Source organism: Culex pipiens, chromosome 2 (assembly GCF_016801865.2).
Source record: "Culex pipiens pallens isolate TS chromosome 2, TS_CPP_V2, whole genome shotgun sequence".
In the NCBI taxonomy this organism is placed as follows: Eukaryota; Metazoa; Arthropoda; class Insecta; order Diptera; family Culicidae; genus Culex; species Culex pipiens.
Window position 1 is genome coordinate 134,737,219 of NC_068938.1, and position 27,292 is coordinate 134,764,510.

Genomic DNA, 27,292 nt, shown 5'->3' on the forward strand with positions numbered 1-27,292 from the left:
ATATTCAAAATATTCAAAATATTCAAAATATTCAAAATATTCAAAATATTCAAAATATTCAAAATATTCAAAATATTCAAAATATTCAAAATATTCAAAATATTCAAAATATTCAAAATATTCAAAATATTCAAAATATTCAAAATATTCAAAATATTCAAAATATTCAAAATATTCAAAATATTCAAAATATTCAAAATATTCAAAATATTCAAAATATTCAAAATATTCAAAATATTCAAAATATTCAAAATATTCAAAATATTCAAAATATTCAAAATATTCAAAATATTCAAAATATTCAAAATATTCAAAATATTCAAAATATTCAAAATATTCAAAATATTCAAAATATTCAAAATATTCAAAATATTCAAGATTCAAGAATAAGTCATTTTACCTCCCATCAGTTTATCCAACCGGGCATTTCCACAATTTTCTGCGCAGGGCTGGAATGTTCCACTCATCAGCCTGGTTTGATTCCTATATGAAATCCCTGATACATTTACTGCAACGAGTGCCAGACAGTGCAATGTGCAATTTTCCAGCTGGTGCCAGTTTTGGGAATGCATTTGATGCTAACCAATGCAATCAGGACACAGAAGTTGAGGCCAGCAGATTTATTGAGCATTTTGCAATGAAATTTTCCGATGAAAGATTACGGCTGGTTGCCAAATGCCTGTCGGCTCGAGGAGGAGGGAGGGAGGGGGTCAAATGTGTGAACCCCCAATGGGAAACCGAAATCAATTCTATTTTCCGAGCATTCATTCGCAAAAGCTGCATTTCGCAGCTGCAATTTCAAAAGTTTCCACAATTTTTAAATCGACTTGAGCTCTGATTTAGGTCCTCTGGCTTCCATGGTTCTGCAACGCCCGAAGGTAGGCTGGAATTTCAAATGCTACAGCAAATGCCCAGTGGACAGGACACTCGTGTTGGTTTCTGCTGGATCCTCTGGACCACTTTTGGCTTCATCATGTGCACTCTTAACCTGTCACCCTCCCACACAGACACACACACTCAACTCTGAATCCTTGGAAATCAGTGAAATTGCAGGATGAATAATGCATACGCATATTATAGTTTTAATATCGAAGTGATTTGCATATTATGAATGCATTTTGTTGCCTTTTGAGTGTGTATGCATGTTGTGAGGGTGGATGAAACTCCAAAACTGTATGGATCCATGACACACTGTTGAAAATATATTTGAAATTTTTATTTATTTTTCCAAACAAGTCATGAATTGAACATAACTTTCCGTAACTATTCCTGTTGATATTTAAATCCACTTCAAATCCAAAATTGTTTGTTGTTCAAGTGTAAACCCACCACCATATTGTTTGTGAGCTACGAGAAGAGGATTTAATCAAATAAATTTATTCAAATTTTCAGCAAGCCCGACTGGACACACTGCCATTGTGTGGTTGGGTGTGAGGGGCCAAAATGACAAGCACCCGTTCCTCACTAAGCTTCTAATGAACTCTCACGCACACACACTGATGCAAAATCCACCCACGTGGTGACACAGTTTGAACTTGGTAATCATTTTGGGAATTTTCAGGGGGGGGGGGGGTGGTGGACGCCAAACTCCATTCAAAATGGCACATTTTGGAACTTTATTGTGATGAACGGCGGGAGTGGCAGTGCGATGACCACAACATGATGGGATTGAAATGAGTTTGGTGACGGCGGGATTGCTGTTGGGTCAACTTTCAAGCTTACAATAATTCTCAATCTAGGTAATTCTCTACCAACTCACACGAAATCGGGAAAAGTTGCCCCGACCCCTCTTCGATTTGCATGAAACTTTGTCCTAAGGGGTAAGTTTTGTCCCTGATCACGAATCCGAGGTTCGTTTTTTGATATCTCGGGCAGAAGGGGCGGGACGACCCCTTTAATTTTGGAACATGCGTAAAAAACATGTTTTTCAATAATTTGCATTTCAAAACTTTTTTTCCTCAAAATCGCGATAACTCGTAATGGTTACAAGCAAACCTCTTATGTTAATTTATCAGAATTTTTGTAGTTGTCTGCTTTACAACTTTGTAGAACATTGTTACATTCTAAAAAATAACCCTGCAAAGTTACAAACACACGAAACTTTCAAATTAATAATTTTGTTCTAATTGAACAAACGACCCCCCTGAGTACGCCATCAATTCGGGTGCCAAGTTTACATAAAAGACCCTTTGACACCAAATTTCTATCGAACTTCGATCTTCGCATTCGTGATCAGGGACAAAAGTTACCCCTTAGGACAAAGTTTCACGAAAATCGAAGAGAAGTCGGGGCAAGTGCTGTGTGAGTTGGCAGAGAATGGCCCATATTAGTTAACAGAAGGTTGTTGGAGTCTTGATTTTAAGTAATTTTTCAGATTACTAGACATTTTTCAATATAATTGATTTGAAACCGTTACGCTTTTATACTCTAAATGCCAATTTTTGCTCTATCAACTCACACAAAGCCGGAAAATGTTGTCTCGACCTTTTTTTGATTTTCGTTTAATTTAGTCCTGGTATAATTTTGGTAAAAGGACACAACTTCCATCAGTTCCCATTAATCAATCGTAAAACTTAAGAGGATTTTTTTCAAACAGCTAACGTCATGATTCGAATTCCCGGACGCTTCGAAACCCGGACACTTCAACTTGCTTTATCAATTATTTGGATATAAGTGCGCATTATGAATGTCAAAACTGTGTTATGCGATGAATTCTAACATCAACTTTCATTTAAAGATTGTTTGAACGTGTAGTTAATGCCGAAACAATTAAATAAAATAAAATTATGAGTTTACCAAAAATGCGAAACATTTCAACGGAAATATTTCATACGCGTCCGAAGCACCGGGAAGGCAAAGCAGAAATTAGTGGTTTTGATTTCCTTAAATACCAGCCATTTTTTATATAAACTATCAATTGTTTTGATGTTAACAGCTTATTTGAGACCTAAAGAATGCCATTCACTAACATTTCAGTCCAAATTTGTGCTATTCATAAGTAAAATCGAGTGTCCGGAATTCGAAGCAAAAGTGTCCGGATTTCGAATCAGCTCTTATCAGTGTCCGGGATTCGAAGCACAACAAGTCATTTTAATTTTCAAATTCTGATGAAAAATTGTTAGAAAAGACATATTTTGCATGCATTCCCTTAAAACTGACTATTTATACTATATCCTGATGATATTTCTGCATTTCCAACTTATTACATGATTTTTTGCCAGCTATAACAAAAATAATATGGTACTAAGTGTCCGGATTTCGAATCATGACGTTATGTTCAATAAAGTAGAAGAGCAAGTAAAAAATAAATTTTACTATGTAAAAATCATGACGAGCTTGCTTAAGCTTACTTTTGAGTGTTGATGTTGGTTTATAGAAAGCATTTTTGCTGCAATTTGTCAAATTTAAAAATAAATTAACTATTGTTCAAAATAAAAAAAATCATTGGAATGAATTGCCAACAATTTAAAAAATGCATTATTTCTTGTTCATTATTGCATTTTGAATCAAAATAAACAATTCTGAGTTGACAAATTTTGTCTTTTAAGGAACACAGGGCGATAAAAGACGAAGTATTGTAATATCAAATTCACATGAATTCATCGTAGAGCGTCCAATTTCCCGTCCCGGGAAAAAACTTCCCGTTTCCCGGGAAATTTTTAAATTTCCCGGGAATACCCGAAATTCATGCTGAAGTATACATTTTCCTTACTTTTTGGTCCTAATTTTTTTTTAATTTGCAAAAAATATTATTGAGAGACCCTAACTTAATTTTATTCATTTTAATCTACTGTGCATATTGAACTTATAAGCAAAACGGGGTATCAATGATAGGATTTCATTCTGTTTTTATATTTTTTTTTCACACTGGTAAGGTTTGTCTCAAGATTATCATTTTGTAAAACATGTACTGGGGTAGACCAAACAAGGTCCATGTACTATTGTTGAAAAAAAATGTATTTCAAAAGTATTTGAAAACTAGTGGCGTTGCAAATTGTATTTAGCATATTGCGGTGACTTTGTACAAAATATTTGTTGTTAAAATCAGATTTAATGTGTTCAAACTTTACACAATCACTAAGGTTGCTAATAAGTTTTTAAGAAGAAAAAGAAAATCAATGTGTAAATTTTACTTAACATAGTTTATAAGTTTTATAACAATATACCTATAAATTTTGGGTGAAATTGATAAAAAGTCAAAATTTTGCCTAAAAATCCTTAAAATGAGTTTTGTTGATAAAATTACGGTCTAGAACAAGTTATTTGCCATGAAAAAACATAATTTCTGCATGCTTTTATTTTTTGTTTGTTTTATGAGTCAACCTTATTACATTATTACATATTCCTTTGAAATGGTAACAGAGACAAATTTAAAATCATTTTTATTGTTAAGAAGCATGGATTTTACTCTCTGATTCAATATTTTATTTAGAAAAATAATACTTCTTAACAAAAAAAATCAATTGATATAATAAGATTTTTTTTACAAAGTTGTATAGGTAATTCTCTACCAACTCACACGAAATCGGGAAAAGTTGCCCCGACCCCTCTTCGATTTGCGTGAAACTTTGTCCTAAGGGGTAAGTTTTGTCCCTGATCACGAATCCGAGGTCCGTTTTTTGATATCTCGTGACGGAGGGGCGGTACGACCCCTTCCATTTTTGAACATGCGAAAAAAGAGGTGTTTTTCAATAATTTGCAGCCTGAAACGGTGATGAGATAGAAATTTGGTGTCAAAGGGACTTTAATGTAAAATTAGACGCCCGATTGGATGGCGTACTCAGAATTCCGAATAAACGTATTTTTCATCGAAAAAAACACTAAAAAAGTTTTAAAAATTCTCCCATTTTCCGTTACTCGACTGTAAAAAAATTTGGAACATGCCCTTTTATGGGAAATTTAATGAACTTTTCGAATCTACATTGTCCCAGAAGGGTCATTTTTTCATTTAGAACAAAATTTTTCATTTTAAAATTTCGTGTTTTTTCTAACTTTGCAGGGTTATTTTTAAGAGTGTAACAATGCTCTACAAAGTTGTAGAGCAGACAATTACAATAATTTTGATATGTATACATAAGGGGTTTGCTTACACACATCACGAGTTATCGCGATTTTACGAAAAAAAGTTTTGAAAAAGTTCCTTTTTGCGTTTCTCTTTGTTTCGTCGTCCGTGTCTGTTGTGGATGACCATGAACGGCCATGATCGATGACGACCAACATTTTCAAAACTTTTTTTTCGCAAAATCGCAAAAACTCGTGATGTTTATAAGCAAACCCCTTATGTCTATAAATCAAAATTTTTGTAATTGTCTGTTCTACAACTTTGCAGAACATTGTTACACTCTAAAAAATAACCCTGCAAAGTTAGAAAAAACACGAAATTTTAAAATGAAAAATGTTGTTCTAAATGAAAAAATTACCCTTGTGGGTCAATGTAGATTCGAAGAGTACATTAAATTTCCCATAAAATGAAATGTTCCAAAAATTTTTACAGTCGAGTAACGGAAAATGGGAGATTTTCTAAAACTTTTTTAGTGTTTTTTTTCGATGAAAAATACGTTTATCCGGAATTCTGAGTACGCATTCAAATCGGAGAGCATAATTGGCAAAGGGAGCGCGTGGTCGTAATAAAAAAATATTCGGAGTGAAAAGTGATTTTTTTTTTGTGTGTGCCTTTTGTTTCGCATTTTTGTCGTGAATTGTGATATAGTTTTCGATAAAAACGATCTAAGTTCGTTAGGTTTATCGCGCAGCAAAATTATTTTGATTCATTAAGAACGTCGTGTGGTGCGCGAGTCTTTTTGTGTTGAAAAGACCTTCCCATAGCTCCGTAGCTCGGAGGGCTCGACGTCGGTTGTTTGTGTGTTAAGCCCTCTCCATAGCATCGTAGCTCGAGAGGCAACGAAAATCAATACCTTATCTAGCTAACAGAAAGAAGATCGGAAGGCACTTGATGATTGAGTTCGTCGCGTCTATTCCGTTGCAAATTCATGAACTAAATGATTATATAATTAAAAATCAGACTACGCTATCATTGCAGCATTGCGTTTAACACCTCATTTTATAAATAAATATTATTTGGTTTTATCTTTCCACAGCCGGCTGTCTAAGATTAAACCATTTCATTTAAAATTTAACAACAGTTAAACGGGAAATGTCTCATCCGCAGCAACCGATTGTTTGCCTTGAGAATAAAATATAATACCTTTCAACAAACACTATGATTTTGGGTCGCATCATCATCTTCTATGATGAATCCTGACCAAACACCCTATCCTACTAACCAATTTTCAGGTTCCTGGCGCTTGTGGGGTGTAAGCACAGAGTAAATCAGCTGCCCTAGTAGCAACCTGCGCTAACTAACATTCCCGTCCCTAAAAATCGAGATCTACAAACTGACATGGCGGGCGCCGTTGGTGGCCAATGACTGCTACCTATTCGCAACTGATCTTGTTTTGGCAATCATGGTGTTTTATCTTTTCAGCGCATTCATACATGCTGTTGATAAGGGAAACACCACTAGATCGTCGAAGCATATAATCAGTAGTGCTGAAAGGATATTACGGTTCTGTTCAGCAACGGAGGGGCAACCATGGGTGATCTCTCATGCTCATGCTCATGCTCAATTCTGAGTACGCATTCAAATCGGACGTCTAATTTTATATTAAAGTCCCTTTGACACCAAATTTCTATCTCATCACCATTTCAGGCTGCAAATTATTGAAAAACGCCTCTTTTTTCGCATGTTCAAAAATGGAAGGGGTCGTACCGCCTCTCCGTCACGAGATATAAAAAAAAAACGGACCTCGGATTCGTGATCAGGGACAAAAGTTACCCCTTAGGACAAAGTTTCACGCAAATCGAAGAGGGGTCGGGGCAACTGCTGTGTGAGTTGGCGGAGAATTACCCACCTATTAACTACATACTAAAATGTTAGACCGTTAAATATGTTAGGCTTGATTTAAAATTTTGTAAACATTTTTGTTCGAACGATTGTTTTTTTACAGAAGATCAGAAGTTAAATTTTCTTGATGATTTTTTTTATGAATAATCCTTAGCATAACCTACAACTTTGCTAAAAACACCAAATCGATCAGATAAAAAGAAAACTTTGTCGAGGAACAGATTTTTGAATATTTACATTCCATTGTAAAGTGGACAGCTGGCAAGTGATAATTTTGGTTATATCAGCCATTTTTGTGTATATAGAGCCAAATGCACTCGATCCTTGCAATTGAGAAGGGTGTTAGTATTTTAAATATTTTTGTATTTCTCAATTTAAATTTAGCTGTAACTCGAAGCCAAAAGTCAGAGGAAACTAGTAGGAAATTTGATGGGCTTTCTGATCAAAATACACTGAAAGATAAAAACACGCCACTTTTATTAGAATTATTGATTTTTAAGTTTAAAAGTTAATTTTGAAAGTGAACCCACGATTTTTTATTCGATTAATTTTTTTGTAAATGTAGCTTAAGATGTTGAAAAAGAAAAAAATAGGATAGAGGAAATACAGAAATACAAAAATCATTTACATACACTGTTTTTATAAAAAGTGCTCTAAACGTCAACATTTTGAAAAATAAACACGTGAACCGACACAATTTTGCGTAAAAGTTTCCATATTATCTATTGTGCTTAGTCCGATCTTTGTAAAGATACATCGGTTTTGAAAATGTGGTTTCGGCCATTTTTTGCCAATTTCTATTTGTGAGACTTGATTTTATAGTATCGAAATATATTTTCACCGGAAAGCCGTAGCAATTTCCTATAAGTTTGCCCTTGACAGTATGTCAAACAATTTTCAAAACGACAGCAAGTCACCGTCTCTTACATTTCAGAATCACACTCTCGAGCCTACCAGGCGCAGTAAAATAAACACATTATGCATCCCACCCGGCCAAACATTATTCAAATATGGCCCTCATTTTGGTGGCGCGCCCGGCACCGTCCAGCGACTTGCAAAATATTTTAAATTAATTAGAATTAATTACATTATCGTTCGTGCGCGCGAGCCTCCTCCGCCCTAGGCCCTTAACTTTCCAGCATCCGAAATTTCCTGGCCGGTCAGCAACGCCGGAAAGCATCATCATGGTTTGAGTTATAATTTAATCACATTGCGACTTGTTTACACTTTGTTTAGAGAGTTAGGACGGGGAAATAGAGACACACAGACGTGGAGGAGGATGGTGATGATATGGTGCCTTAATTTATGCATGGAAGCATGGTTTGGACAAAGTTTTGCCATTTTTTTATTGCCAAGCTGTCGTGAGCTGCGATAAATCTTTTCGAAAGTTGGAGAATCTAATTTGAATAAGCTGAAAAAAAACGGGTTCTGCGAAATCTTTTTGTCTTCTTGTCTTCTTGTCTTCTTGTCTTCTTGTCTTCTTGTCTTCTTGTCTTCTTGTCTTCTTGTCTTCTTGTCTTCTTGTCTTCTTGTCTTCTTGTCTTCTTGTCTTCTTGTCTTCTTGTCTTCTTGTCTTCTTGTCTTCTTGTCTTCTTGTCTTCTTGTCTTCTTGTCTTCTTGTCTTCTTGTCTTCTTGTCTTCTTGTCTTCTTGTCTTCTTGTCTTCTTGTCTTCTTGTCTTCTTGTCTTCTTGTCTTCTTGTCTTCTTGTCTTCTTGTCTTCATGTCTCATTGCAATGATTTTTTTGTTTGTTTATTGCTCGTAAGTGGTCAAGAGTGCTTCAAAAGATATTGATTTTATTCAATTATCAATTCTCATGTGCAATCCGAGCTTTAATTATCCATGTTATGCAAGGAAAAAAAAATAATTTCGTCCCTTTATCATAAAAAAGTCCCAACCTCATTAAAATGATCATGTTTTACTTTTTTCAATCCTTTTTCGCCAAGAGCTTATCGAATTGGCGTGTGTGTTCGCTGTCCCAAAAGACCGCAGTAATTACAGCGAACAAAATTCGACGATTTTTTTTTCGGCTTGCAAATTACGAAATCCCCTTGCATGATGCATTATCCTTTGCTCTCGAGCAAAACTCTGCTCGAAATCAGCATATCACTCGTCCCGTTAGCCGCAATCGACATAAAATAATTACAATAATTATTTTGCAGTTTATTTTGCTCTCCCCGGCTGAATTCGAGTCGAGCCCGACGGGAGGGGGCACAATGCCAACGACATTGGGCCAACTTTTCCGGTTCATTTTCGTTGGCAACCACCCAGCACAAGTGGAGCCATGGACAGTGCATTTTCCAGGCCCAGTCTGACGTAAAAACACACGCTAAGTGGTCGAATAAAAGCTCTGTGCATCGGCCTTTTTTTCATGGCATTTTCCCCGGGAAAATGCATTGTTGAATGGGGTTTCCCTGCGTTGGGGAGTCACATTTGAAAAGGGTTTATGTTTTTTTTTAAATTTCATTTATTTAAAGATATTTTTAAAAATAAGATCAAAAAAAATATTGTTTTAACATTTTCAAAACTACTTCAACTTAGTTCAAACACATCTCTATACATTGTTTCCACCATCAATAATTGTATGCTCAATGTTGGGCCAACAGTTTTTGCCGCTATTGCTTCTTTTTGCACGCAAACAATCGCTTTTTCCGAGGATAAAACCCAGAATCCAAAGCCCTGCCCCTGATTGGCAGGGGCTGAGCTTTTTCCTGGTGGCGATGTTTTATTTGACGACGAGAAATGTTGATTGTTTTCATGTGGGCTCTATGCAATGTTTATGTATCTCTGTGTGTGCGTTTGCCTATTTGCGATGTGGAAATGTGTTTATCGGGGCAGGGTTTAGTAATGTTACATCGTTACTTAACCCCTGCTGGGGGTTTGCGGTTCGAATGGATGGTTATTGCATTGTCCTTGCCGAGAATGTCTGTTTTATTGCGTCGATTTAAGTTTAAATTTATCAGTCTTGCAGTCTTACAGTCGTGTAATCTTACACTGTAAGATTCTTACAGTATTGCAATTTTACAGCAACTGTCTGAAAATTTTACAGTCTTCTAATTTTTAAGACTTACAATTGGACAGTTTTGCAATCTTACGCTCTTAAAATTTTACAGTCTTGCAATTTTACAGGCTCACAATCTTACAGGCTTGTAATTTCACAGTCCTACAATTTTACAGTCTTGCAATTTTACAGACTTGCGATTTCACAGTCTTGCAATTTTGCAGACTTGCAATTTCACAGTCTTGCATTTTACAGTCTTGCAATTATACAGTCTTGCAATTTTACAGTCTTGCAATTTTACAGACTTGCAATTTTACAGTCTTGCAATTTACAGTTTTGCAATTTTAAAGACTTGTAATTTTACAGTCTTGCAATTTTACAGTCTTGCAATTTTACAGTCTTGCAATTTTACAGTCTTGCAATTTTACAGTCTTGCAATTTTACAGTCTTGCAATTTTACAGTCTTGCAATTTTACACTCTTGCAATTTTACAGTCTTGCAATTTTACAGTCTTGCAATTTTACAGACTTGCAATTTCAGTCTTACAATTATACAGTCTTGCAATTTTATAAAAAACTAAGTTGACTTTATAGCTGTCGGCCACCATTGCTAGTACCAACCACTAGTGTCTTCCTTTTTATCTACAAGGACTTCGCCGCTCTGGGCTCCTAAGTGTATGAAAGTATGGCACGGAGCGACGGCGCCGAATACCCATATTTACACAAAGAATTTTAGAGCGCCCGCCGCGGGATTCGAACCGGCGACTTCTGAATTGTGAGTCCAGTGCGCGGTCCGATTGATCCACACGGGCGGGACAATTTTACAGTCTTGCAATTTACAGTCTTGCAATTTTACAGTCTTGCAATTTTACAGTCTTGCAATTTTACAGTCTTACAATTTTACAGTCTTGCAATTTTACAGTCCTGCAATTTTACAGTCTTGCAATTTTACACTCTTGCAATTTTACAGTCTTGCAATTTTACAGTCTTGCAATTTTACAGTCTTGCAATTTTACATTCTTGCAATTTTACAGTCTTGCAATTTTACAGACTTGCAAGTTTACAGTCTTGCAATTTTACAGACTTGCAATTTTACAGTCTTGCAATTTTACAGTCTTGCAATTTTACAGACTTGCAATTTTACAGTCTTGCAATTTTACAGTCTTGCAATTTAACAGACTTGCCATTTTACAGTCTAATAATTTTAAAATCTTGCAATCTTTCAGTCTTGCAATTTGTTTGTCTTGCGATTTTGCAGTCTTACAATTTTACAGACTTGCATTTTACAGTCTTGCAATTTACAGTCTTGCAATTTTACAGACTTGCAATTTTACAGTCTAACAATTTTACAGACTTGCAATTTTACAGTCTAATAATTTTAAAGTCTTGCAATCTTACAGTCCTGCAATTTCTTAGTCTTGCGATTTTACAGTCTTTCAATTCTACAGGCTAACGATCTTACAGGCTTGTAATTTTACAGTATTGCAATTTAACAGGCGTTCAATTTTACAGTCTTGCAACTTTATAGTTTTACAATTTAACAGGCTTGTAAGATTCACAGAATGTAAGATTCTAAAATTTGTGTACTTGGTTTTTAATAAGAATTTCCTCTGCAATCTCACTCAATTGAAATGAAAAACCGTTCGAATGACTGCACCCAATCTTTTATGCTAACTAAGTCTGAAAACTTCCAATCACGTCATGCAAATATTTCCCCACGCCGGAACCCGATAACGACTTGATTGGCACCTCGGCCAACAAAAATTGAGGCCAAATGAAGCTGCCAAACGCATCGCTCTCTGCACCCGGAGTGCCAATATTTAGCGAATTTCCCTTGCAAATCAACGGCAAGTCTGCAACTGCCTTCTGATGGAGCTCGCGGACTGCAAAATTGCTGACTCCTTTTTTTTTTTGGTTGCACTCCCAAGAGACGCAACGGATTCGGGTTTTCTGCTAAAATTGGTTGATTGCTGCCTAAGAGAACCGGGGCAAGGCCGGAAGTACGTCGCTTCTGCGTTTGACTGTTTGTTCCGCAATCTTCAACCATTTGTCAGTGAGGGGTTTCAAGGCAAAAATAGTCGCACGTAAGAAGTCCGAAAATGACAAATTTTGCAAAACAAGACATCTATTTAACTAAATAATATTGAAAAAACAGCATTGCAACTTTTGTGCAACAACTTTAACAATCAAGCGATCATGTTACATTGAAAAGTTCAACAATGTTACATGAAATTCACTGATAATTTACATGTTGAAAAGTAGTTCCATAAATTGATTTTGGACTATCTTCAACACTACGACTACGACGAGAAATTGTTCTTTCGTTCTTGTTTCATTAATTTAAACAAGTTCACATAGAAGAAAACACAGTAACTGTAGAACAATAAGTAAGCTGTCGCACAAACGGTAAAGCTGCACCATGTTTGCTAAAGCAATTTGCAGTGAACAAATAACACACTCGTATGCAACTAGTTTGTTACATCTACCATTGGAAAACATGTTGCACAATTGTAACAATACAACAACTATTCAACAAGTTTTCAAGCATGAGTTTGAAGCCAGCAAAAACAGCAAAGTTTCAGCAAAAAACATGATTTGTCATAATTTCATAAGTTTTAATATCGATAGCACAAGTTGCACAGTTGTATCACAGCAACAACTACGAAACCTTTTGTTGGAGTTTGAAGCCACCAAAAGTAAAAAGCTTCAACAAAAAAAAAATATTTTCCATCTTTTTAAAAGTTTTAACTAAAACACCACAAGTTGCACAATTGTAACACTGTAACAACTATTCAACAAATTTTATTTTTCAGTTTGAGAAAAAACGAAGTTGACTTTATAGCTGTCGGCCACCATTGCTAGTACCACCACTAGTGTCTTCCTTTTATCTACAAGGACTTCACCGCCCTGGGCTCCTAAGTGTGTGAAGGCGGAACATGCTGCCAACGGAGGTTAAGCGATCGAGAACGGAAGCAGGTTTTCATGGGAAGTGTCTCGCGTTTTGGAATAGTTTTTAAGTCAAGTTGTATTACTGCAACAAATACGAAAGTAGCAATCAAAATGGGTTTCCCTTACGCTACTAATAAATAAACAAACAAACAAGGTATGGCACGGAGCAACGGCGCCGAATGCCTATATTTACACAAAGAATTTTACAGCGTCCGCCGCGTGATTCGAACCGGCGACCTCTGGATTGTGAGTCCAGTGCCCGGTCCGATTGATCCGCACGTCCGGACAGGGTTAGTTTGAAGCCAGTTTGTAGTCAGAAAAAAAACAAAAAGTTTCAGGAAAAACATGATTTGCCATTATGTTTAGAGTTTTTAAATCGAAAGACAAGTTGCACAGTTGTAACACTGCAACAACTATTCAACAAATTTTCCTTTTCGGAATTTGAAGCCAGCAAAAGCAAAAAGTTTAAGGTAAAACATGGTTTCTCATTATTTTAAGAAATTTAAAGTCGATAGCTCAAGATGCACAGTTGTAACCAGGAGTGTAGCCAGAATTTTGGTACGGGTGGGGGGGAGGGGCTTGAAGAAGAAAATGTTTTCTTCTTCCCTCTCTCCCATATGTCTTTTGAAAATGTCGGGAGGGGGGGGGGGGGCTTTAGTCCAAAGTCCACCCCTTGGCTACGGGCCTGGTTGTAACACTGCAACAACTATTCAACAAGTTCTCTTTTTGAGGTTTGAAGCCAGAATAAGCAAAAAGCTTCAGTAAAAAATATGATTTGCCTTTATTTCCAAAGTTTCAAAATCGATAGCTCTAGTTGCACAGTTGTAACATTGCAACAACTATTCAACAAGTTTGCTTTTTTCAGTTTGAAGCTAGATAAAAGTAAAAAAAATCAGCAAAAAAACATGATTCACCATTATTTCATGGGTTTCGAAGTCGGTAGCATTAGTTGCACAGTTGTTTCATTTCAACAACTATTCAACGAGTTTTTTTTATCTTTGAAGCCAGAAAAAGGCGAAAAGTTTCAGCATAAAACATGATTTTTTAATTATTTCAAGAGTTTATAAATTAATGGCACAAGTTGCAACAACTATGCAACTAGTCTTCTTTTTGAGTTGAAAGCTAGAAAAATCAAAAAGTTCCGTTTGTCAATCAACACGAAACGCAACCCTCGACGCTTGCTGTTGATTCTGTTCATTAGTTCCGGTTGTATCAACTCAAAAAGTTCAGTTAGTCCTCGCCAGAAGTTTGCCCAAATCCAAGACTACATTTAATAACTTTGAGCAACTCCGTTGATTGTGTTGCAATCCGTGGCCTGATTTTCCCAAGAAGGTCTCAATGAATGGTGCGCCTTTACGGTGGTGACATTCGCCATTTTTTTCCTCCCTCATCCCGGGCGCGCGCGCCATCTGACAACTGACAGACCATCGCACTATTAGTGCCTGGGAAAAAAGTGCATGTTGGCCGGTGGCCACGAGCCCGCGGTGCTGCTGATAGTTGATAAATGCTCTTCCGGCTGCCAACGTCAGGTTCGAGAAAAATCGTTTTTGCTCACGGGATGATTTTCGGAGAAAAGATCGTCCTTGGTGTTTCATCGATTCTGCGTAATTTGCTGGAGGAGATGCGGGACTTTTCAAGGGAAATGGGGCGCGGAGAAATTGCAGCCAGCCGGAAGTGGCCACCGGAAGCTCGGGAATGTGAAACGTTCATTAATCATTGAGGGGTTGTTTTGATGGTGGCTAATTTAAAGTTGGTAAAAAGTGATCGTAGGATGAAATTAAGGTTTTAAAATAGTAACATGAAACAAATCTTTAAGTTTGTAAGCATGTAAGAATACATGACTATAAGATTGCAAGACTGTAAGATTGCATGACTGTAAGATTGCAAGACTGTAAGTTTTTAGGACAGTAAGATTAGAAGACTGTAAAATTTCAAAACTGTAAAATTAAAAAGACTGTAAGATTGCAATACTGTAAGACTGAAAGACTGTAAAATTGTAAGGCTGTAAATTTAATGACTGTAAGTTTGCAAGATTGTAGGATTACATGACTGTAAGATTTCAAGGCTTTAAGATTGCAAGATTGTAAATTTTCATGACTGTAAGTTTTTAAGACTGTAAAATTACATGACTGTAAGATTGCAACACTGTAAGTTTTTAGGACAGTAAAATTGGAAGACTGTAAAATTGCAAGACTGTAAGATTGCATGCCTGTAAAATTGCAAGACTGTAAAATTTCATTACTGTAAGTTTGTAAGTCTTTAAGATTGTAATACTGTAAGATTGCAAGACTGTGAGATTGTAAGACTGTAAAATTTCATGACTGTAAGTTTTTAAAACTGTAAAATTACATGACTGTAAGATTGCAACACTGTAAGTTTTTAGGACAGTGAAATTGGAAGACTGTAAAATTGCAAGACTGTAAGATTCCATGACTGTAAAATTGCAAGACTGTAAAATTTCATTACTGAGCAGTTCTCTAGGATTTCGGTCATTCGATTTTTTTTGTATTTTTTAATCCGACTGAAACTTTTTTGGTGCCTTCGGTATGCCCAAAGAAGCCATTTTGCATCATTAGTTTGTCCATATAATTTTCCATACAAATTCGGCAGCTGTCCATACAAAAATGATGTATGAAAATTCAAAAATCTGTATCTTTTGAAGGAATTTTTTGATCGATTTGGTGTCTTCGGCAAAGTTGTAGGTATGGATACGGACTACACTGGAAAAAAATAATACACGGTAAAAAAAATTTGGTGATTTTTTTATTTAACTTTTTATCACTAAAACTTGATTTACAAAAAAACACTATTTTTAATTTTTTTTATTTTTTGATATGTTTTAGAAGGCATGAAATGCCAACTTTTCAGAAATTTCCAGGTTGTGCAAAAAATCACTGACCGAGTTATGAATTTTTTAATCAATACTGATTTTTTCAAAAAATCGAAATTTTGGTCGTAAAAATTTTTCAACTTCATTTTTCGATGTAAAATCAAATTTGCAATCAAAAAGTACTTTACTGAAATTTTGATAAAGTGCACCGTTTTCAAGTTATAGCCATATTTAAGTGACTTTTTTGAAAATAGTCGCAGTTTTTCATTTTTTTAAATTAGTGCACATGTTTGCCCAGTTTTGAAAAAAATATTTTTGAAAAGCTGAGAAAATTCTCTATATTTTGCTTATTTGGACTTTGTTGATACGACCTTTAGTTGCTGAGATATTGCAATGCAAAGGTTTAAAAACAGGAAAATTGATGTTTTCTAAGTTTCACCCAAACAACCCACCATTTTCTATCGTCAATATCTCAGCAACTAATGGTCCGATTTTCAATGTTAATATATGAAACATTTGTGAAATTTTCCGATCTCTTCGAAAAAAATATTTTTGGAATTTTCAAATCAAGACTAACATTTCACAAAGGCCAAACATTCAATATTACGCCCTTTTAAAATGTTTGTCTTGATTTGAAAATTCCAAAAATATTTTTTTCGAAAAGATCGGAAAATTTCACAATTGTTTCATATATTAACATTGAAAATCGGACCATTAGTTGCTGAGATATTGACGATAGAAAATGGTGGGTTGTTTGGGTGAAACTTAGAAAACATCAATTTTCCTGTTTTTAAACCTTTGCATTGCAATATCTCAGCAACTAAAGGTCGTATCAACATAGTCCGAATAAGCAAAATATAGAGAATTTTCTCAGCTTTTCAAAAATATTTTTTTCAAAACTGGGCAAACATGTGCACTAATTTTAAAAAATGAAAAACTGCGACTATTTTCAAAAAAGTCACTTAAATATGGCTATAACTTGAAAACGGTGCACTTTATCAAAATTTTAGTAAAGTACTTTTTGATTGCAAATTTGATTTTACATCGAAAAATGAAGTTGAAAAATTTTTACGACCAAAATTTCGATTTTTTGAAAAAATCAGTATTGATTAAAAAATTCATAACTCGGTCAGTGATTTTTTGCACAACCTGGAAATTTCTGAAAAGTTGGCATTTTATGTCTTCTAAAACATATCAAAAAATAAAAAAAATTAAAAATAGTGTTTTTTTGTAAATCAAGTTTTAGTGATAAAAAGTTAAATAAAAAAATCACCAAATTTTTTTTTACCGTGTATTATTTTTTCCAGTGTAGTCCGTATCCATACCTACAACTTTGCCGAAGACACCAAATCGATCAAAAAATTCCTTCAAAAGATACAGATTTTTGAATTTTCATACATCATTTTTGTATGGACAGCTGCCGAATTTGTATGGAAAATTATATGGACAAACTAATGATGCAAAATGGCTTCTTTGGGCATACCGAAGGCACCAAAAAAGTTTCAGCCGGATTAAAAAATACAAAAATTAAAATTGAAGAAAAAAGACCGATTTCGTAGAGAATTGCTCTGCTGTAAGTCTGTAATATTGTAATAGAGCAATTCCAGCTCAAATCAGGAATTTTTCTGATACTTTTGTACCCGACCCTCTCCGATTTCAATGAAACTTTGTAGACATGTTATCCTAGGCCTATATAAGCCATTTTTGTGCATATGGAGCAAATAGTACTCGAGAATATCATTTGAGAAGGGCGTAAGGTATTTAAATATTTTAGTATTTTGCAATTTAAAAATTACTGTATCTCGAAGCCGTTGCATCGTATCAAAAAGTGGTCAAAGACAAACTTGTAGGAAATTGGACGGGCTTTCTGAAAAAAATACACTGAAACAAAAATACACGCCACATCTATGAGATTTTTTGATATTTAAGTCTAAAACTTAAATTTGAAGGTGATGTCACGATTTTTTTTCGTTCAAAATTTTTGAGGAAATAGCCTAAAATGTTACTAAAAGACTGACGAAAAATGCAGGATGGTATGTCTCTCCTAAAAAAATACAAAAATCATTTACTAAAACTGTTTTTTGGAAAAGTGGTCTAAACGTCAAAATTTTTAAAACCCGGTAGTGGGAATCGATTCTCCAGACAATTTTACATAAAAGTCTCCGTATTGACCATTGTCCTATGTCAAATCCTTGGGAAGATACAGCGGTTTTAAAAATAAAAATGTTGAAAAAACGGGATTTTTGGTGGTTTTTGGCGTTTTCTATATGACAGACTTTGTTTTTCAGTCTCGTAAATATTTTTAACGGAAAGCTCGTCCAATTTCCCATAAGTTTGCCTTTGACAGCATTTCAATTGGATGTAAGGGCTTACAGATATAAGCTTAATTACATTGCTTATAACTGAAAATAGAATATTTTTTTCAGTGTGGTAGAAACCAGGATAGTAAATTTGATTACGTAAATATAAAAACGATATAAATCAAAAAGCTGTCAAAGGCAAACTTATGGGAAATTGGACGAGCTTTCCGGTAAAAATATTTACGAGACTGAAAAATCAAGTCTGTCATATAGAAAATGCCAAAAACCACCAAAAATCCCGTTTTTTCAACATTTTTATTTTTAAAACCGCTGTATCTTCCCAAGGATTGGACATAGGACAATGGTCAATATGGAGACTTTTATGTAAAATTATCTGGGGAATCGATTCCCACTACCGGTTTTTAAAAATTTTGACGTTTAGACCACTTTTCAAAAAAACAGTTTTAGTAAATGATTTTTGTATTTTTTTAGGAGAGACATACCATCCTGCATTTTTCGTCAGTCTTTTGGTAACATCTTAGGGTATTTCCTTAAAAATTTTGAGCGAAAAAAAATCGTGACATCACCTTCAAATTTAACTTTTAAAATTAAAAATTGAAAAATGACATAAAACTGGCGTGTATTTTTGTTTCAGTGTATTTTTATCAGAAAGCCCGTACAATTTCCTACAAGTTTGTCTTTGACCACTTTTTGATACGATGCAACGGCTTCGAGATACAGTAATTTTTAAATTGCAAAATACTAAAATATTTAAATACCTTACGCCCTTCTCAAATGTTATTCTCGAGTACTATTGGCTCCATATACACAAAAATGACTTATATAGGCCTAGGATAACATGTCTACAAAGTTTCATTGAAATCGGAGAGGGTCGGGTACAAAAGTACCAGAAAAAATCCTGATTTGAGCTGGAATTGCTCAATACTGTTAAGGTGCATACTGTAAGATTGCAAGACTGTGAGATAAGTTTTTCGCACTGAGGCTTCAGTATTGATCTTGCAACATTGTCCTGCATCCTTCTTCTTCTGCCACACTAAATTAACAAGCAAAATTGAAACTTAATTCCCGAGAAATTACCCGCTCGGACTTGCGGATCTTGTCTCCCTCAATTATCAAGCTATCTGCAATCGAGCGTCCAGTTTCCAATTGAATCAAACGCTGCTCCTCCACGTGAACCCCCCCGGCGGGGGATTGGCACACGTGCATGTTTCCGCTCCACGTGTCCGCTAAATTAATCTCTCACTTTCAGCAAAATCCCACTTCCGCTCTCTCTCGCGATTGCAAATTGTGTCCCACCAGGTTCAGAGAACCCTTCGGGGAAGGATTTACGGTTGGAGCAAAGATTTCGCCACCAGTGGCGTCCTCCACGAGGGGGGGTTTAGGGTGCGGGGGATTCCCAATCAGGTTACAACTTTCCAGCGCTGTTGCTGCTTCCTGTGTGCAATTCCGAGTGTGCATTCCGAGAGCGGTGCAGAGCCACTCCGGTGAGTTATTCAATAAATCAGGTACAAATTGAATTAAAAACTTTCCTGCGGAGATCACCCAGCTATCGGTGAACTCGCCTCCCCCGAAGGGAGAAAAACCAGGAGTTCCTAGATTCCGGGGACATGTTGGCAAAAATGGTAGGATCCCGAAAAAATGACTCAATTAGAGAGACAATTTAATTTCGGCTTTTGAGAGTTTTTTTTTTGGATTTCACCTGAACCGTTTTGGTTTCATCTCGCAGAGTGCGGTCGGATTTTGCATTCCAAAGTGGGGGTGAATAGCAGTGCTGGGAGAGTCTGCTTGGAGCTGAAATATTCGCCTGGCACGGTGAAGATGACGAAGGACCAGACTACGGAGTTGGGTGTCACTTCAAGTTGACTGTCAGAAGTTACTGGAGTGTGATTTATGGTGCCAAGTGCAGCTGGAAGAATATTTGCGAATTTATTTGAGGAAATTTTGAGGTTGATTTGTTGAGTTGTTGATTTGTTAATTGTTGATTTGTTGATTTGTTGATTTTTTGATTTGTTGATTTGTTGAGTTGTTGAGTTGTTGATTTGTTGAATTGTTGAATTGTTGAGTTGTTGAGTTGTTGAGTTGTTGAGTTGTTGAGTTGTTGAGTTGTTGAGTTGTTGAGTTGTTGAGTTGTTGAGTTGTTGAGTTGTTGAGTTGTTGAGTTGTTGAGTTGTTGAGTTGTTGAGTTGTTGAGTTGTTGATTTTTCTAGTTGATGATTTGAAAATTTGTTGAGTTGAGTTGTTGATCAGATGTTGTCGATTTTTAAATCTGGAAAATTTTCGATAGGTTGAAATCAAGTCAAAAGAAACTAACATAAAATGTTTCGGCAGAGTGAACTTCAAGCTTCCTTTTTGTCCACAATCAAATCGCTGGAGCAGTTTCACTCAAAGGGTGCAAACACAAAAATTGAAGATCTCACAATCTTGGACGCAATGAACACTTCCAGCGATGCATTAAGGAGAAGAAATTAACGCGCCTCGGTAGTCGATTTCGCTACACCTTCGACGTCCACTTTACGAGGAACCTCGGCAGTGAAAATTTTCAAAGTCCTGGCAGATTTTTTTTCCTTCCACTCCTCAGACCAGCAGTGCGACGCCACTTGAAAACGACCGATTCCTTTCCGTTCCAGGGCACTAACGAACCACGAGGCACCAGGAAAAAAAAAGTGTTTTCCTTTCATTCCCCGGGACTTCAAATGAGCAGCAGAAAAAGGAGTCAACTGAAAGGAGAGTGGAGGCATGTCTCGGGCAAATTAATTTGCCACATTCCGCAGATGCTCAGTTGCTGCTGCTTCTTGTGGGAGTTGGGTGGGGAAAAAAGTGGTGGCGACACTTGGAAGTTCCTTTAGTTTTGCCGGAATCAAGTGGCATGCCAGCTGGGGCTTTTCTTGGGGGTTTGAGCTGCAAAAAAAGGGCGAAGTAGACAGGCAAACGCGAAGACACAACTTTCAACCAAAGTGGTTAAATAAGTTTTCAAGGAATCGCTCAAGTACTAATGAATTCTTGCTTTTCATTCATCTTCTTAGCAAGGACTGAATAAATAAGTGCAGCTTGCGGAAAAGACAAGTGGTGATGGCTGCAGAAGTTGGGCGTTTTTCTTTCAAGCAAATTTAAAAGTTTTTCTTTGGACGATTCACAATGCCTAGAGTAAAAAGTTTTCCAAAATGTCATTGATGATGTAATGAAAAATGTAGAACAATTCATCGAAACTAACAATTCATGAAATCAAAAAATCATTAATACAGAGGACCAATATCATAAAATATTCACAAGTAATTGTTAGGATTATTTTCAATCAATTTTGACAAAAAAAAAACCGTTTGTCAAGGCAATCATCACGATTAATCGCCAAGTAAAATCGATCTCATGTCAGCAAACAGACCCGTCATGTAATCTACCGTTACAACGCCAGTCACTCTGTACCGTTCAGCGCTGTCAAACATGTGTCTAATGACAAGGTAAATTCGTCTAATTCCCTCATGACATGCAAAGCCCGCTGGTGTAGCTGCTGTCGCTCTCGTCACTTACTCAGACAATCAGTTGCGTGTGTGTGTCTGTGTGTGTGTGTGTTTGCTCCATTAAGGAGAAGCACCACCACCACCAACCAACCCTCGCAGGATGCACGTTCTGGAGAATCATGCCACACCGTATCGATACACAGATCTCTGTGGCACACACAGATTTGGCCATATCCAATAAATCGCAGCTCATGATTTATTTTGACAGTTTCCAGATTTCCTCTCCGTGCGTGACTGGCCTAACCTTAAGTTTCACCCTCCTTTTCCGTGGGTAAGGAAGTGTTGAGTGCGATTTTCCTTCACCATACACTCGCTTAGTGCCATGTCAAGTACCAATTCCGGGGAGGTCGTGAAAGGTGCTGCATTAAGCCCAGAGGGTAATGCCGCCCGGAAAAGGTACCCCAATTGAACGAGTCATTATCTTGTTACTGGATTTACTTTCGACGAAGGATTTGGGCTCGTAAAACGGGGTGTAGCAGCGATTGCTGCAATTATGGGCGCTTTTTTGGAAGGAGTGGTGTAGTTTTGTTGATGTAAATTTTGTGGGTTTGTTATTTACGGTGAACACGAAAGGTGCACATTTGGGGGTTCGATAAAAGCGGAATAAATATTTTTTCTTTGATTGGGATTAAAACTCGAATAAAACCATTCGATGTTGTTATTATTTAGCCGAGATCAGTTCTTTAATGTAGATTTGATGACTTTCGAATAATGTTTGCTTATCAATATTTCTTATCTTTTCAGGTATGTTGATACTTCTTTTGGGTACATGAGATGCACACAACTAAGGTAAAAACCCTTTCGAAACAATTAAAAACCATTTTACTCTTGTGGGCTTCAATGAAAAAAATACAATCCATGTCCATGTCAAGTACGAAATAGTACATCAAACTTAAATGATGTTATGCTGAAATTATACTGATACTTAAAAAACTATCTGTTTATCAATTTCTACCAAGCACGATTTGAATTCATCATTTTTTAGGACAGAGTTTCGTTAAGTGACTTAGTTTAAGAAACAAATGAACTAGAACTTCTGCTTCTAGAATTCGTGATGCCTATGAAAAATAAATACATCATAATTCGTATAGCTTCGAAAATATTTTTTTGCTTAATTAATCTGCTATGATTTTGAATTAAACAGAATAAAAATAAAAGCCTAAACCAAACCCATTTTTTATCCAAGAAGTGGTGAAATTGAGCCTTTCTTACAAAATTAAGAAGTGAATTAAGCAGTACACCTTTTCGGTATTAAAGTTATGTTATTTAAATTTGTGATTTTTTTTAAATTTTTATCAGAAATAAATTTTTAGATGAAACAGATTTTAATTTTTGAAAAATAATTCATATTATTGAAAAAAAATATGCAGTATACAATGTAAATCCACATTAAATAAGATGACTTTTAATTTCATGTTAGTTGTATGATTCTGTATAAAATCGAAAATTAACGATAAAATAAATAAACAGTAACAACAATAAAAATTTTTATTTTTTAATTAAGTTTAATATTGTTCATATGTTTTGAGAAATTCCAAGGCCACGTGGTTTATGCATGATCTCTTAGTTTTTCCTTACAAGACTCCATACAATAGGCGGAAGAATATTCGAAAATATGGATCTTGAAAAGGATTTTTTGCGGTTTAGTTTCTTCGGAAAGTCTTAGGTCATGATTATGACATTTCAGAAAAAAAGACGCTAGAAGATCTCAATTATTTTTTTTTTTATTGGAGTTTAGGATGGTGCAAAATCTGGTACCATAAAATGGATGACTATGACAGGCTTATATTTTTTTGCAAAATAAAAAATACGAGACAAATGCAAACGGAATGGTAAGGAATATGAAAAAAAGTAATCAACAAGTTTTGAATAAGTTTGAAGATAAGTTAACTATAATTTATAAAACATTGATAAACAGCATTATTTTAAAAAAAAAACGTTCAAAAATATATTCAGGATTATAGGCATCATAAGTAGGCTTAGTGATTTTTCACGCTGGAAAATAGCAAATTTCACGGGGACCTCAATTTCAAATCACCAAAATTTCACGCAAATTTCGCGGAACGTGAAAAATGTTATAATTACTCTCAAAATCTTATGTTTAAATCACAAAAACCACTTTTTGTGCTTCATTATAAATTATTCTTCAATAAACAAAAAAAAACAATCCTCACTAAATTTGAACGTGACCCAAAAACAAATCTTCTAATTATCAAAAAAGTTTCCACCTGGTTTATGGATGGGCTCTTTTTATATTTTGAAACAAAATGTAGGGCATGCGTATTTTCATTTATTGAACTGCTGTTTTATATTCGACTAATGAAGCAAAAAGTTTACATTTTATTAAATTTCATATCAAAGTAAGATTAAACAATCTTGTTCAGCCAAAATTAGTAAAATAGCTTGAATTTTCTGCGACAATTAACCCATTCAAAATATTTTTAAAGGTTTTCATTCAAATTTTTTTTAAGGCTTACATCTCTCATTTCATAAATTAAATTTAAAATCAATAGGCAAAAATAATAAAACTGGCTACGAAATCGAAATTTTTATACAAAAGGGTAATTCTCCGCCAACTCACACAGCAGTTGCCCCGACCCCTCTTCGATTTGCGTGAAACTTTGTCCTAAGGGGTAACTTTTGTCCCTGATCACGAATCCGAGGTCCGTTTTTTGATATCTCGTGACGGAGGGGCGGTACGACCCCTTCCATTTTTGCACATGCGAAAAAAGAGGTGTTTTTCAATAATTTGCAGCCTGAAACGGTGATGAGATAGAAATTTGGTGTCAAAGGGACTTTTATGTAAAATTAGACGCCCGATTTGATGGCGTACTCAGAATTCCGAAAAAACGTATTTTTCATCGAAAAAAACACTAAAAAAGTTTTAAAAATTCTCCCATTTTCCGTTACTCGACTGTAAAAAATTTTGGAACATGTCATTTTATGGGAAATTTAATGTACTTTTCGAATCTACATTGTCCCAGAAGGGTCATTTTTTCATTTAGAACAAAATTTTTCATTTTAAAATTTCGTGTTTTTTCTAACTTTGCAGGGTTATTTTTTAGAGTGTAACAGTGTTCTACAAAGTTGTAGAGCAGACAATTACAAAAATTTTGATATATATACATAAGGGGTTTGCTTATAAACATCACAAGTTATCACGATTTTACGAAAAAAAGTTGGTCGTCATCGATCATGGCCGTTCATGGTCACCCGCGACAGACACGGACGACGAAACAAAGAGAAACGCAAAAAGTAACTTTTTCAAAACTTTTTTTCGTAAAATCGCGATAACTTGTGATGTTTATAAGCAAACCCCTTATGTCTATATATCAAAATTTTTGTAATTGTCTGTTCTACAACTTTGTAGAACATTGTTACACTCTAAAAAATAACCCTGCAAAGTTAGAAAAAACACGAAATTTTAAAATGAAAATTTTTGTTCTAAATGAAAAAATGACCCTTCTGGGACAATGTAGATTCGAAAAGTACATTAAATTTCCCATAAAATGACATGTTCCAAAATTTTTTACAGTCGAGTAACGGAAAATGGGAGAATTTTTAAAACTTTTTTAGTGTTTTTTTCGATGAAAAATACGTTTTTTCGGAATTCTGAGTACGCCATCAAATCGGGCGTCTAATTTTACATAAAAGTCCCTTTGACACCAAATTTCTATCTCATCACCGTTTCAGGCTGCAAATTATTGAAAAACACCTCTTTTTTCGCATGTTCAAAAATGGAAGGGGTCGTACCGCCCCTCCGTCACGAGATATCAAAAAACGGACCTCGGATTCTTGATCAGGGACAAAAGTTACCCCTTAGGACAAAGTTTCACGCACATCGAAGAGGGGTCGGGGCAACTTTTCCCGATTTCGTGTGAGTTGGTAGAGAATTACCCAAAAAAGAACAGACTTAGATCGTTAAAATTAATCAGGACTCAGAAAAAAATATGAAATATTTTTATAAGGCGATTTCAAAGTTAAAAAAAAAACTCTTTATTTTATTTTGAATAAAACATAGCCTAATTTCTTTAATTTCTTTTGAAATTATACCTTTCAAATAAAATAGTAGTATTTTTTTACTACAGCGAATCAAAATATTACTAAATAAAGTTAGTTTCTCAAAATACTGAAAAATCCGAACAATTATTTAAACTAATAAAATTTACCCAAATAGTCTTACTGATTGGAATATTTATTATGATGTTATTTAAAAAATGATTTGACAAAATTGATAAATTTCAAGAATTTCAAACCATCCACGAAATCGTCAAAATTCATTAACCCATATTAGTAATTGAATAAGGGTACTCATTCGCTTAATTCTACAGTAGTTCTTAAGATTATTTTTATTCTTATTTGAGTTTGATAGAATATTTTGAAAAAAATCGTTACAGTTCCACACAAACATAACATTTCACGAGATTTCGCGGAAAAATACAAATTTCGCGGATTTCACGCTGTCCGCGAAATCGTGAAATTTCACTAACCCTAATCATAAGTAACTATGGTAGGCTTATTTTTTTGCAAAATTAAAAATACTAAACAAATACAAACGGAATGGTATGGAAGATGGAAAAAAAGTATTCAACAAGTTTTGAATAAGTTTGAAGATAAGTTAACAGCCTTATTTTAAAACAGCGTTCAAAAATATATTCAGGATTATAGGCATCATAAGTTATCATCATAAGTAGAGCAAGTTTTAAGTATTTTTTTAAATTACAAAATAGATTTTGTATAAATATACATATTTTTACATATTTTTTATGAAAAAATCTAATTGTAACGAATTATTACCAATGCTGCTTTTCATTTTCTTACCCTAAAATTTATATACATTTTGAAAAAAGCACAACATACAATTTATTGTATTTTTTCCCATAATACATCCAAAGTTATCTTATCAATGGTCAATTTGATATAATGAATTCAATATGTACACTTTTAGGCCGAAAATGGTAAGAAACTATCAACACATCCTTTTTTTTAAATAACTATTTTCAAGTAAACATTTTTTTCTAAAAGCACTATTGAAAAAAAAAAACTTTTTTGTAAAGACACACATGAACATTTTGTGGCCTACCCCAGTACATGTTTTAATATATTACATTAAAAAAAAAACAAATTAAATCCTTTTAATGTCACCCCGGTTTACAGTAACAAAAAATATAATCGTTTTTGGAAAAAAATGTATAAAATTGTCTTGTAAAATTTAAAAAAAAATATAGTTGCTATTTTAAATTTGCATTTGAAATTGAATGGAAGTGGATATTATCCTTCATTTTTCAACTTACGATGTCTCGAAAACAATTGGTTCAGGGCTGAGCTGTAAGATTTCGAACTAGTTAGTCGCTGTTGGCGGGTTTAGGGCGCCAATGTTCCTGTCGAGGGCGCTTCTCCTCGTAGGGCGCCTATATTTGTACTAGGGGCGCCAAGTGGTGAGCGGGGGGGGGGGGAATAATTTATTCGTCTTTTGGTGACACAAAAAAACAACTATACGTTGGGTAATTCAGCTTTCACCTTCCTATTGCACACTGATTTGCAACATTCCCCGGATCTATTCGACTGTAATTTTTTGTACCTCTATTTTCTTAAAATTACTTACAAAACCTACAACTAACTAACTTTAAACCACACGTCAACAATGAGAAACTGAACAAATACGAATAACCGGATATTTTCTCGGGTTTCTAAAAGACAGAAATATTTTATGTGTCTTGTCCTTCATCCTTTAACAACCCTCCGCGAAAGCCGACTACGTTCTAACCAGGACC

The 27,292-nt window shown here is 35.0% G+C and overlaps 1 protein-coding gene across 9 annotated transcripts in view; it reads left to right on the plus strand.

Annotated features, from left to right (window-relative positions):
• Nucleotides 1-27,292, plus strand: part of LOC120423636 (fat-like cadherin-related tumor suppressor homolog) — an 861,295-nt gene that overhangs the window by 609,479 nt on the left and 224,524 nt on the right. The gene's annotated exons all lie outside the window — the stretch shown is intronic.